Here is a 13833-nt window from a genome sequence, read left to right as displayed (position 1 = left end):
GCGGTTGACTCACTACTCAGCGATAATTGATTGGCGGTAGACCCACCACTCAAAGGTAATTGATTGGCTGTTGACTCGCGACTCAGAGGTAATTGTTTGGTTGTTCACTCAGCATTCAGAGGTAATTGATTGGCTGATTTACTATTTAGCATTAAGAATATACGATGGACCCACACAGATTAATTCCCGAATCGCATAAGCTAGCCCGGGAATCCAACCCAGGACTCCCGTGCTGAAGGCGAGAATCAAATGTTACCTGAATTCAGAGGCCTACCTACACAATATCTTCTTAAAAGCCGTCTGGACTGTCATAGCTGTTTGTGAAGAAATAATTTTAGAAATCTTCAGTAAAGAGAAAGGAGTCACTGCTCTTGATACTTGAAATTCCTTCAGTAAATTAATCCAATGTCTAGAATAATTACCTTTCTCCTCTTTTCACATAACACGCCTTTAATATGTACATGTGTGTGTGTGTGTGTGTGTATGTGTACAATCGAAGCTGTGTAGGTGAGTCTAGCTTGCAAGTAGCGCAGTGGGGCATTAGGTCTCTCTCTCCTCTTTGCCTCTTGCAATTCACTCGCTGCCAATTCTCACAACAGACCTTCCCATAACAACAGATACACTCTCCCATACTCACATATCAAGAGAGCCATAAACTTGACCTTTTCTTTTGTTTTTTGTGGTTTTATTATTACGTCTCGGTGAAGGGAAAATTTCTCAGAGAGATCCTCTGTAACGGTGGGAACTTTCAATGAAAAAAAGAAAGAAAAAGATTAGAATATTTTTCCTAAAATGTCAGTAGATACAGAACATACTTGTCCATCTAGGTGAACTAGGCAATCGCCTAGGGTGACAAATTTTAAGAGCAACGTGGAGAGTGATTTTTTTTTCTTTGCGGAGTTTTTAATATTAATAGGGTGAGCAATTATTACAAAAACCGATGTAAAAGCAAGCTGCCATGTATGTTAACAAGAATCATTCCGTACTTGAAACTGAAATGACATTAACTTATTTTAACTTGAGAAGGTTAGTAGAGGGCGATCCTTTACCTAAACAAACGAACAAACAGAAAAAGCGGTAACATCACTAAATTAGATTGGAAACCCTGACGTGAGGATGGCACAAGGGCGGCGGGGAAATAATGTGAGAGAGACAGAAGTCGCCGAAATATTTCTCGCTTAGGGTGTCAAAATGTCTTGAGCCGCACTTGAGTAGATATCCACTCTGTAGTCGGGCTCGTGCGTGATCGGGGTCACTATTCTGAAAGGGGCTCGTGCTTACTAATTTCAATGAGGTTCACGGTTCACTCAGGTTCACCTATTCATAATCAGACTCGCGTTAGCTTCATCTCGCGTCCATTTATCATGTTGAGTTCGCGCTCGCTAAGGGCTCAGACTCAGGCTCTAACCCGCTATTTATTTATAGCGCTCGTATTCACACGTGCTAATGCTCGACATTTGTGAGCTCGTGGTTCACAAGTTTGGATAGCACACAGAGTGATCTTCATCAGACCTTGAGTTGATTTTGAGTTTGACATCCCGTTCAGCAGCGAGGCTATATGAGACATGGACATACTAATTAACGTGGAATCCGAACCACATGAGCTCCCGCCGGAAATCGAACCCGAATCATCAGACCTTATCGGGTACGAAGCTTTTTTTTTAAAAAAAATGTCCAAATCGAGGAAGGATTGCGTAGGTTACACGTTTGTCGATTCAGGAAATATATTTATTGAAATTTCAACGTATTACGGTGGGTCAGATTCCATCTTGAACTATAGCTTCACATCTCATACAGCCTAGGTGCTAAAAAAGATGTTAAACCCTAATTCTACCAAAATTTACCAAATCTCCATATGATAAATTGTTTGAAAATCTCAACCATTAAATTAAAAAGAATGAATATATAGTAATTATTAAAATATTTAAAAAATATATTCGAAATTCAAAGCATTATTCAAAGCATTTGAATATTTAGTAATTAGTACACTAAAAAAAAATTCGGATAATTATTCGTAAACAGTAATTTAGAAAATTGTGAATACGAAACAATTGTTAGAATTTCGAATCGAAAAAAAAATATTTATTTAAAATGAACAAAGAATAACGAAAAAGTCAACAGTTCGAATTCGAGTAATAAGCAAGGGTAAAAGCAGGGACGGACCAAGGCAAAATTTTCACCCGAGGAAAGTGCCTTTTTGGCGCCCCTTCCTAGTCCTAATCTATATTTCACATTTTATTACAATAATTTTAGTATTTTAAACCCATTTTTCGAAAAGAAAAATTAAAACTCAAATATACGATATAGGCATCTTTATAAAGCTAACCAAGAAAGTTTTGTCGCTTTTTCACCCACCACCTTTGAATATCGATATGTCACCTAGGACGTACATGAAAGATCAAAAATAGTCCCCATCAGCATCGACGATTTTCTGCCAATGTTCAGAAAGGCCATGGATTCCATCGCGATAGAACGTGGTGGACCGTGAAGCGAAGAAGGTATCACGTGCATTGAATCACGTGCATTATCACCTCTACTAGGAATTGGCGTCCTCTAAGGTGATTGTCCAAGGAATGGAACAGGTGATAATCGGACGGTGCAATGTCCGGGGAGTATGGCGGATGCAATACTGTTTCCCATCCGAGGCGTAGAATGTTTCCCGGGTCATCCTAGCCACGAGGGACTTAGCGTTGTTTTGTAACAGGAGGAGACTTTTGCGATTCAGAAGTGCTGGCTCCAGAGTTTTCAGTTTTTCTTTAACACGGCTCAACTGCTGGCAGTACACAGTTACATTGACGCTCTGAGAAGCTGGTAGCAGTTCCTGATGCACGATGCCGCGAGCTGTCTACCAAACACACAGGAGGACCTTCCTCTGGTGCAGTGTTGGTTTCGGCTGTTTTGGAATCGGTTCATGGGATGCTATCCAATGATGACGGCGGAGTGGAGCTTCGTACAGGACCCACAAAGCAGTAATTTGGACTGTTCGAACGAGTTTTCTCACGTAATATTGTAAGAACAGTAAAATATTCAGAAACTGAATGTTGAGTCTAATAATTTAAACACGTCTGTAAAACTTTTCAGTTTGGAACTTCATTTCAACTTTGGAGATTATAGTCTTTACATTTTATCTTTTTATCTTCATCTTGCACTTTAGTTATTTTATTTTTTGCTTCAGCCATGTTGTGTATAATATTTGATTTCGTATAGTACAGATGATGTAAACAGTTGCAAGATTTATTACAGGTTTCTAGTAGTATCCTAGACTTGGCGTAATTACCTGCACGTGTTGGTAAATACGCCACTTTGTAACACTTTTTTCTTTTATCTTGGACACAAAATAGAAGTGAGCCGCATCATTGCCACATTTTTTCTACACGCGGAAAAGGCTACCCTGCAACGCACATGTCTTGTTTTTTGTGTTTAATGAAACTTAAAGAAATAAAATATACAACACCCTTAACATGGAGTATTTACCTGCACCTACCTTATGCAAGCAAATAACATTCATTCTCTGGGAAAAGTTTACAAGGAACATGGCACACTATAATCAATACCAACTCTACCTCTACACTGTTTCTTTCTTTTACATGGCATGTTTTCATTTGTCGACACAGCCCCCTAATACTATGAAACTCTCTTCTTCATGGTGGAATGGAAAATTATAATGCAATTGACGCTACTTTACAAGAATGTAAACCGAAAAAAATCAGTAGAAAACACGTTATATACTTTACTGTTTGAGGCTCGTTTTGGCGCCTCCTGACTGCGGCGCCCCGGGTTGTCCGGCCCTTGGTCCGCCCTTGGTTAAAAGTGAGGGGGAACGCTGGGAGACGTCGTTCCCCACTTTTAAATGTATATTATAATGGGCAAAGATAAACACGGGGGACGGCGTGAAGTCATGCATCCCCCTATCTTTTCGGATCCACTTTTATCCCTGGTAATAAGATACCATTTTTAAGCAATTTATCCGTATAACAAATTTTAGAATATATATTCTAATAACAAATAACTATTAGAATAAGAAAATAACTATTCGAATGAGGAGTTAGTTAGCCGAATGGCAATCATTGACATAATAAAATTTTCGAAGAATTAATAGAATGAAGAATAACTTCTCGAATTATTTTTTACAACGATGATTATATATTACGAACAACAAATGTATGTGTACTAACTGTTGTCATAATGGAAGAAAATAATTATTCAAGTAACGGACAAATGTTAGGAAAACGAAAACGAAAATTATTCAAATGTTATTTATTGAGGCTTGACGACAACATTTGCTTTCAATAAGTTAAATGCAGAATTACACAAATATTGAAAATAGAACATCCATGGATATCCATATACAGTAGGAACTAGGAAGTCGAAAATCCGAACCAATTGGAACCACAGGTAGTTCAGATTTTTAAATTGTTCGAATTTTCGAAAATGACCAAGAAAATGCTATTTAGGCTTAAATATACTGTACGGTATGCTCTTTTATCGAATACAGTGGTTATACAGTACATACAGTAATTACAATACCGTACGTAAGGCTACTTACATTTAATGTTTCTGAAGAACCTGCTCGTACACTAAATCACACTGTTCTTGTAACTCACACTTAAAACTTAACTTTATAGGTCTAAGGGAAAATAAGAATAAAAATATATATGACAAACAATTACATATGAACACTGACTTTATACAACGCCGACGGACAACCCTATTGTTTGTTTATCGCTAGTGCTAAGACAAAATATAAAAGGCATCTAAGGACCGCGTTCGGATTTTTGACTTTCGGATTATCGACGTCCTACTGTAATGGGATATTCAATGACATTTACAGGAACGGTTTTCAACCTTTTAATATTTCCAGACAAAAAAAAAAAAAAAAAAAAAAATGAAATGAATCTTTGAGTTTTACGTCTCACGATTACGCCGGTTAGGCTAAAGGAGACGGTGATGATGAGTAATGAATGAAATGGTGGAATAAAGAAAGTGTGAGGAAACGAGAGAACCCCGAGAAAACCCACGCACACGGTGTTTGTCCACCACAAAGTCCACTTGGCGAGGGCTGGGATCGAACCCGGGACCCCAAGCACCAGAGGTGAATACTCTTAGAAATGAGATTTGGCAATTCTTATTCATAAGGAAAGTAACAGTATATTTTCTCGTTTCACTTTATACAACCTCATCTACTTTTCTTCATTTCTCATTAATGAGAATTTCAAGCTGTTATTTCTAAGAAAAGATACTCTCGGTGAACAGATAAGAAACGATTTCTCAGATTTAAGAAACTATTTTTAACAGTCTATTATCGCTCCTAAGCAAATTTCTCTTCACTCAACCATTATATTTCCTGCTGAGATAGTATCATCCCGGGAAAAATTGCTCTTCATTCAACACTTCTACATTCCACCGTCCTTCCCTTAACTCTTCTACCTCCTTCCGAAGTATCGTACCTAGACTAACCGTTCTTGATTTAACTTTTCTACCTCCTTCCGAAATATCGTACCTAGACTAACCGTCCTTCCTTTAACTCCTCTACCTCCTTCCGAAATATCGTACCTAGACTAACCTTCCTTCCTTTAACTCTTCTACCTCCTTCCGAAATATCGTACCTAGACTAACCTTCCTTCCTTTAACTCCTCTACCTCCTTCCGAAATATCGTACCTAGACTAACCTTCCTTCCTTTAACTCCTCTACCTCCTTCCGAAATATCGTACCTAGACTAACCTTCCTTCCTTTAACTCCTCTACCTCCTTCCGAAATATCGTACCTAGACTAACCTTCCTTCCTTTAACTCTTCTACCTCCTTCCGAAATATCGTACCTAGACTAACCTTCCTTCCTTTAACTCTTCTACCTCCTGCTGAAATATCGTATCGTACCTAGACTAACCGTCCTTCCTTTAGCTCTTCTACCTCCTGCCGAAATACTATCGTCCACAAACCGTTCTTCTCTCAACCCTTCTATTTTTCTCTAAACCAAAATACCATGGTCTCAAGCCAAATCGTTCCTCATTCAACCCTTATATTTCCTGCCAAAATAGTATTGTCCCTGAGCAAACTGCTCTTTACTCAACCCTTCTACATGCCAGCGAAATACTATCGTCCCTAATCGAGCCGCCCTTCTCTTAATACTTCTAGCTTATGCCAAAATACTATCATCCCTTTAAATCTTTCTTCCCTTAATCCTTCTATCTCTCACCGAAATACTATCGTCTCAAGTCAAACCATTCCTCATTGAACTCTTCTACTTCCTGCCAAAATAGTATTGTCCCTAAACGTCCTAAAGTCGTTCTTCACTTTTCCTCCAAATATACCTATATTGAATAAATTTGATAAAAGTTCCTTATCAAACTTTACTTTCCTCCGTTATTTCCTATTTAATTTACAACTTTTATTTGTAGGTTCATGTCAAAGTTTTTAAGAGGCCTAATTACTGCGCTAATCTTACAGAAATTATGTGGTATCTTCAAATAGATAAAAGATAATCGAAATATGGAACAAGAGCGCACTAGACAATATTATTTTGCATGAGGTACCGTTACCACGAGTCACCTAGTAGCTTTTCGTTTGCAACCATTTAGAAAATCAAAAATAAATGCCGATTTTCTAAATGGCTGGAAACTGAAAGCAGATAATTGAGTCGTGATAACGGTATCTCATGTAAAATAATATTGTCTAGTGAGCTCTTGTTCCACTTTTCGATTATCTTTTATCTATTTGAAGATATCACATAATTACTGTAAAATTAGCGGTATTTTAATTTCGCCTTAATGGGACCTCTTAATGACTTTTCAATTCTTCTGTTTCATTTCAACTCTCTTTAGTACTCCCCAACAAGATTTTCACCGTCACTTGATAAAAAAACATTCTTTAAACAAATTATGATGCTAAGTAAATGCCAAAAGCCTTATAGTACCAACTGAGAATCAAACCAAAAGCATATTTCCAAGCATTGGATTACATTTGAGCTCAACTAGGTAAATAAAGCATAGCTGTTAATAAGGACTACAGAACTTGTTATGCAAAAAAAAAAAAAAAAAAAAAAAAAGTTACGAATCGGTACGAAGCAACACATAAATTTCGAGAAGACCATCGTGTTTAAGATGTTTGGAAAACATGACGTGACTTTAGCTAATGCATGCATGATAATGAGTGTGCGAATTTTGAAGTTGCGTGAGAGATCGAAGTGATATAACATGGTTTTGTGTGTGTGAATATGTGAGCTTCTTGAATTGGTTTAAGAAAACGTAGTATCAAAGAAATCTTGCTTTACTAAACGTTTATCACCTTCAAATTTGAAAAACGTAAATAAAGGATGAAGAATTATATAGTCCATCATAACACTTATAGCAGTGGATGTGATAATTTGTACGTTTATTTTTTTATGTGTTTGAAAAGATTGTTTCTTTTTTAATCTGATATATAAACAGAATATTTGTTAGTTGTTTGTTCACTATACAAATCCACACTATATCTCCGTTTCAAATACATTTTTGATTGTAGGTAGCATTTGGCTAAGGTAAGATTTTTTCGATCATGTCACTATCATTAAAATGTGTTCTAATGGATAAGGGTGCGGTTAAACGTTCATGCCAAAACCAGAGCACCTAACGCGATCTTCAAAATAAGCAAATCAAACTTCAGTGGTAGAACGTTCACCTCCGGTGCTTGAGGTCCCTGGTTCGATCCCAGCTCGCGCCGTGTGGACTTTGTGGTGGGCAAACACCGTGCTCGTGGGTTTTCTCGGGGTTCTCCCGTTTCCTCCCACTTTCTTCATTCCACCATCCCATTCATTTCTCATCATCACCGTTTCCTTTAGCCTAACCAGTACAAACGTGGGACGTAAAACTAAAGATTTCATTTTTTCTTTATTACAAATAGAGTATATGTTATGACTTCTCCAATGATTTTAGAAAATTCCGCATCTAAAAAAGAGGTAATATCTATAATACAGTAGAACGTCGTTTATCCGAAAGGTTAGTTATCCGCACACTCATAAAAATCAATTATATATGCATAAATAACTCTTAGTGTAATTTAGGTGCATATTTTGTGAGTAGTTTCTTAATTTTCTCATGTCTTTTGTTTTTCTAAATGTTTAAAGTACGTAATCTGTGAAAGTACGTACAGTTTATTGAAATCTCTTCATGTGTTTGAGCTTCACAGTGGAACTAACGATCATGAATACGTACGAACATGCGAAACACAATGCCTTACTTTCGGCTCCGCCGTAGTCGGGTAAACATTTAGTTACATGTAAATACACAATAAATCAATAGGTGTGTAATTTTGTCTCTAGAAAAACGAAATAATACTTTTCCTAGAATAACTTTGATTGTTGGTACATTAAAATTCAGTATATCAAGTATGGCCGTACGTCATTGGAAGAAGTTGAGTATCTCTGGTCTATCGTACCACCGCATCGGCTTCTTTTCCATTCCTTTCGCATCTAAATTTTCGGTTCTTTCTGTAGAGCTTTTGTATGCTAGTGTTTTTGTAAACATATTGACATATTTAAGTGGCCAAATCTAGGCACACCGTGGTTGTACAGTATTACTTATTATTGGGTTTATACTCTCAGCTAATATTGCCCACGAAATGTGATTTGAAATAGTCACGCCTCAAAAAAGTGTCATTAAAGTACTTTCTCGCCTCCGAAAGTGTATTCTTTTCTATTGGAAGACCCTTTCTTGTGTCGTCTCGCCTACTCTCGTCTCATGGGCGAAACTATTCTCAGTATATCAGTCAGGTGAGGAGGACAATACAAACCTAAGATTAGCGTCCTCACTGATTTTGCCGTCATGAGGGCTGCTCCCACCCTCACTCTTCCTCATCTTAGTAAATGAGAGTGAGAGCGAGAAAGTATTTTGAATGTGAGAGCGAGGATGAGTGAGGGTGTGGGCAAAAAAATATTTTGAGGTCGATTGCAAGTGAGATTGAGGGCGAAAAAATAATTTGATGGTGAGGGCAAGTAAGGTTGAGAGCGATAAAATATTTTGAGTCGATGGCGAGTGAGGGTGAGGGCAAGAAAATATTTTAATGGCGAGGGCAAGTGAGGGTACGGACGAGAAAATATTTTGAGTTAGATGGCGGCGAGAGTGAAGCCACACAAATATTTTGGTGGCAAGGGCAAGTGAGGGCGAGGGTGAGAAAATATTTTGAGTTCGATGTCAAGTGAAGGTGAGGTTAAGAAAATATTTTGATGGCAAGGGCAAGGGCGGGTGACGGCGAGAGAATATTTTGAGTTCCATGACGACTAAGGGTGAGAACATATTTTGATGGCGAAGGCAAGTGAGGGTGGGAAAGAAAATATTTTAAGTCGATGGCCAATGAGGGCGAGGACAAGAAAATATTTTGATGGCGAGGGCAAGTGAGGGTGACGGCGACAATATACTTTATGAGTACATGGGTAAGTGAGAGTGATGGCAGCAATTCATTTTTAGTGTGAGACCGAGAGAAATAAGCTCGATAATTCCCTTTGAGGTCGAGGTCGAATGAAGGCTAGGAAAATTGCTAGACATAGAAAATAGGATTAGTAAAATACATAATAAAATTTATTATTAAATTCAGTATTTTAGTAGTTTATAATACGATGATGATGATGGTTATGGACCTTCTGGGATAACCACCAATGCATATGAATTATCTTAAGACAAATTCTCGAAGTTCTCTATTAGCAGTTCACTGTATTTTCTCAGTACTGTAATTAAGAGTCTTCATCCCGGCGAAATTAAAATACCGCTAATTTTACAGTAATTATGTGATATCTTCAAATAGATAAAAGATAATCGAAATGTGGAACAAGAGCGCCCTAGACAATAATATTTTGCATGAGAAACCGTTATCACGACTCACTTATCTGCTTTCGATTTCGAGCCATTTTGAAAATCGGCATTTATTTTCGTGTTTCTAAACAGCTGAAAACGGAAAGCCACTAGGTGACTTGTGATAACGGTACCTCACGCAAAATAATATTGTCTAGGGCGCTCTTGTTCCATATTTCAATTATCTTTTATCTATTTGAAGATATGACATAATTACTGTAAAATTAGCGGTATTTTCATTTCGCCGGGATGAAGACTCTTAAGAAATTAAATTTAACTCTGCGGATTGGAAGATGAACTTTTGTCCTTACTTTTTACATGAATAATGCTATAGTGCTGTCAAAATGTCTTGAGCCGTGGCAAAAATGCGAACTAAAGCTCACACCCTCGACACACCCACGCGTTGATCCAATAAGGGTTCAGCTGTTGCTAAGCGAGAGATCCTTAGTGAAAGGGAGTGGAATTCCTTCAGCCGATAGCAGCGCTCGGAAAGGAAGACTAGGTGTCAAGTCAATGTGGTATATCTTTAGTTGTTGCGTCCCTGTCTCGGCCCACTGTAAACACCAGTTAAAAATCCTGGTTAATAAGTTTTAGTCATTTACATTTAACAAATGTATTTATCTATACACAATTTATTTAATTATAGAGTTTGTCCATCAATCAACATACGGTTACAAAAATATTAATACTCAAATCTTGTAAAATAAAGTTACGGTCCTTGCCTTAATAAAAAACAGTAACACACATAAATTGAAACAATACAATTTAGGGTTGCAATGTCGTAAATCATCACAGTATATTACTATAGAAAATTACGCAAGTGTCTTTGTTCAAATCTACATATGCTTACAGCCTTTGTTGCATTTTTAAGCAATCAAATTGAAACAATGCAGTTTTTTGAAGATACAATTAATTCGTCACAATAGGTTTAATTCGGCAAGCTGCCCACACGCTAGTCCCAATAGGTTTAAACCGGCAAGCTGCCTGCACCCTAGTTACAATAGTTTTAAATTGGTAAGCTGCATGCACGCTAGTCCCAATATTGTGTCTGCACGCTATTCCCTATAGGTTTATATCGGCAAGCAGAATACATGCTAGTCACAATAGGTTTAAACCGGCAAGCTGCCTGCACCCTAGTTACAATAGGTTTAAATTGGCAAGCTGCCTGTACGCTAGTCTCAATTACAATAGGTTTAAACCGGCAAGGTGTTTGCACGCTATTCCCAATAGGTTTAAATCGGCAAGCTACCTGCACACTAGTCACAATAGATTTAAATCGGTAAGCCGCCTGCACGCTAGCGACGTCTGTTAGCATCAGCGAGCCAAGCGATAGTACAGGTAATGATATATATTAACATGACTATTTACTATTAAAAATTAGCACGTGATACACTAAGACGTTTCCGCTTATAAATGGGATAAATCTGCGTATATAGCTTATCGTATCTTTGGTGAAATGTCTTTTGTGTAGACAGTTGGGCGACAGTTTTTTTCTATATAATCTTCTTCTCTGTTTCCTGCGAGCACCCTTTCTATAGCCTCAGACGATATGTTCATATACACACGTGAGGTAAAAGGAGTCATACAGTCTGCTTTTTACCGCTATGTCTACGTCCTTTGGAAATTTAATTACAGGAAGGAACAACGAGAAGATACAAAAGAGAAAGAAACCAGACACGTGTTCAGTTTTTTTTTCTTTGTTTCTCTTACAGCTTCGTCAGTTAAGACGAGAAGAAGAAGATCGCATCAGAAGTAGATCATTATGACAGAATGTCAGTAGTTCAAATTCTCACAGTAAACGTACTGTTAAACACACACATATACACAGATACTAGAGGACACATATGTATAACAAAGCACTCAAGTGAAATCACATGTTTGTGTAGCTGTTTTTTTTTAAATTTCATATGAAAACGAAAAGTTTAACTATGTGAAGCTCATTGTACATCCGAAAACTTAGATGTGTTATAAATATATTATGGATAGTTTAAATAAAATTATTTATTTGTTTGTTATGTTATACATAGGAAAAGCGCCAATTATATAAATATTTTTGCAATCCTATAAAACGATAATCATGCCTGTTGTGTTGTATGGTTGCGAAACATGGTCGCTTACTCTGAATGGAGAACGTAGACTGAAAGTATTTGAGAATAAAATCCTGAGACGAATATTCGGACCGGGACGGGAATGGAAAATGGCGGAAACTTCATAACGAGGAACTGTATAGTTTATACCGTTTATCAAATAATGTTAGGGTCATCAAGTCTAGAAGGAGAAATTTTGAGGGAATTCGGGATTTTTTTTCAAATTTTGAGCCCTTCTGGACACCTCCTATGTTAACGCACAAATCTCAAAATCAATTGAAAAATACTAAAGGGTGTACTAAGTGTGTGTACAAAATTTTAAGGTTCTATCTTGAATAGTAAGGACGAGGAAAAATATTTACCAATAAGCTAAGAACATCCCCACAATGCCCCAGATGGCCCTAATGTAATATAAAAGATTGTTGAGACATCCCTATTTATCCTAGAGTCATGGTTTGTACATTATTCTCTTCAGAATAGAACAGACTTTCAAACGGTACGGTACTATTCACAAGTTTCCATCATGTACCTAAGTCGGGAAAATCGCGAAAAGGGGGATTTTTTGTTAAATATATCCTTTTTTTAAAAACTTTTTGCCCCTCTGGACTCCCTCCATTTTAACGAAGAGATCTGAAACAAATCTGAAAAATACTAAAGGTTGCACTGAATGTATGTGAAAGTTTCAATCTTCTAGATGTCAAAATAAGTCTGCCAAAAATAATATCTCCATAATACCCCAGATTTCCGTATAAAGCAGGATCTCAGGTAAAACTTTCCTGAGACATCCCTATTTATCCTAGGATCATGGTTTGTACAACATTCTCTTCAGAATAGAACAGACTTTCAAGCGGTACTATTCACACGTCTCTATCATGTATCCCAGGCGGGAAATCGGTGAAAAGAGGAATTTTGTAAAGAAATATCCCTTTTCTAAAATACCTTTTTGCCCCTCTGGGTCCCCTGTTTTAACGCAGAGATCTGAAAAATACTAAGGGGTATACTGAATGTGTGTGCAAAATTTCAGTCTTCTAGGTGCAAAAGTAAGCCCACCAAAAAATAATAAAGAGGCATAACAAAAATATTTTTTAAAAGTTATGACATCATAACACCCTATATCTCACCCGACGCAGAAAGACGTAAAAGCATACTAAATCTGTTTTACAATGCCTCCAGGCTTGAAAAAGTAAAAAAGCGAAGTAAACAGCTTTATTGGCACTTTTAAAATCGAATAATGAAGATTCTACCCTATCACCTAAAAATAGGTGATATAGTTTAAAAGGGTTAAGCATATCTTTCAACCTTTAATTCGAAGCTTTCCCCGTAAAGACACTTCAGTGAATCTTTAATTCAATATTTTTCCCCAAAGGTACCTCACTGACTCTTGAACCAAATTTTTCCGCGTAAGTTATCTCATTGAACCTTTTAAGTTAAAAAATTTCCCCTATGGTACCTCATTGACTCTTTAATCTAAACCTTCCCCCTTAAGATATCTCATTGACTCTTTAATCTAAACCTTCCCCCTTAAGATATCTCATTGACTCTTTAATCTAAACCTTCTTCCTTAAGATATCCCATTGATCTTTAATCTAAACCTTTCCCCTTAAGATATTTCATTGACTCTTTAATCTAAACCTTCCCCTTAAGATATCTCATTGACTCTTTAATGTAAACCTTCTTCCTTAAGATATCCCATTGATCTTTAATCTAAACCTTCCCCCTTAAGATATCTCATTGACTCTTTAATCTAAACCTTCCCCTTAAGATACCTCATTGACTCTTTAATCTAAACCTTCTTCCTTAAGATATTTCATTGACTCTTTAATGTAAATCTTCCCCCTTAAGATATCTCATTGACTTTTTAATCTAAAACTCCCCCCTAAGATATTTCATTGATTCTTTAATTTAAACCTTCTCCCTTAAGATATC

The sequence above is a fragment of the Thermobia domestica genome, unplaced genomic scaffold (genome assembly GCF_964235325.1).
Source record: "Thermobia domestica unplaced genomic scaffold, izTheDome1.hap1.1 HAP1_SCAFFOLD_905, whole genome shotgun sequence".
In the NCBI taxonomy this organism is placed as follows: domain Eukaryota; kingdom Metazoa; phylum Arthropoda; class Insecta; order Zygentoma; family Lepismatidae; genus Thermobia; species Thermobia domestica.
Note: the sequence above shows the minus strand (reverse complement) of the source record.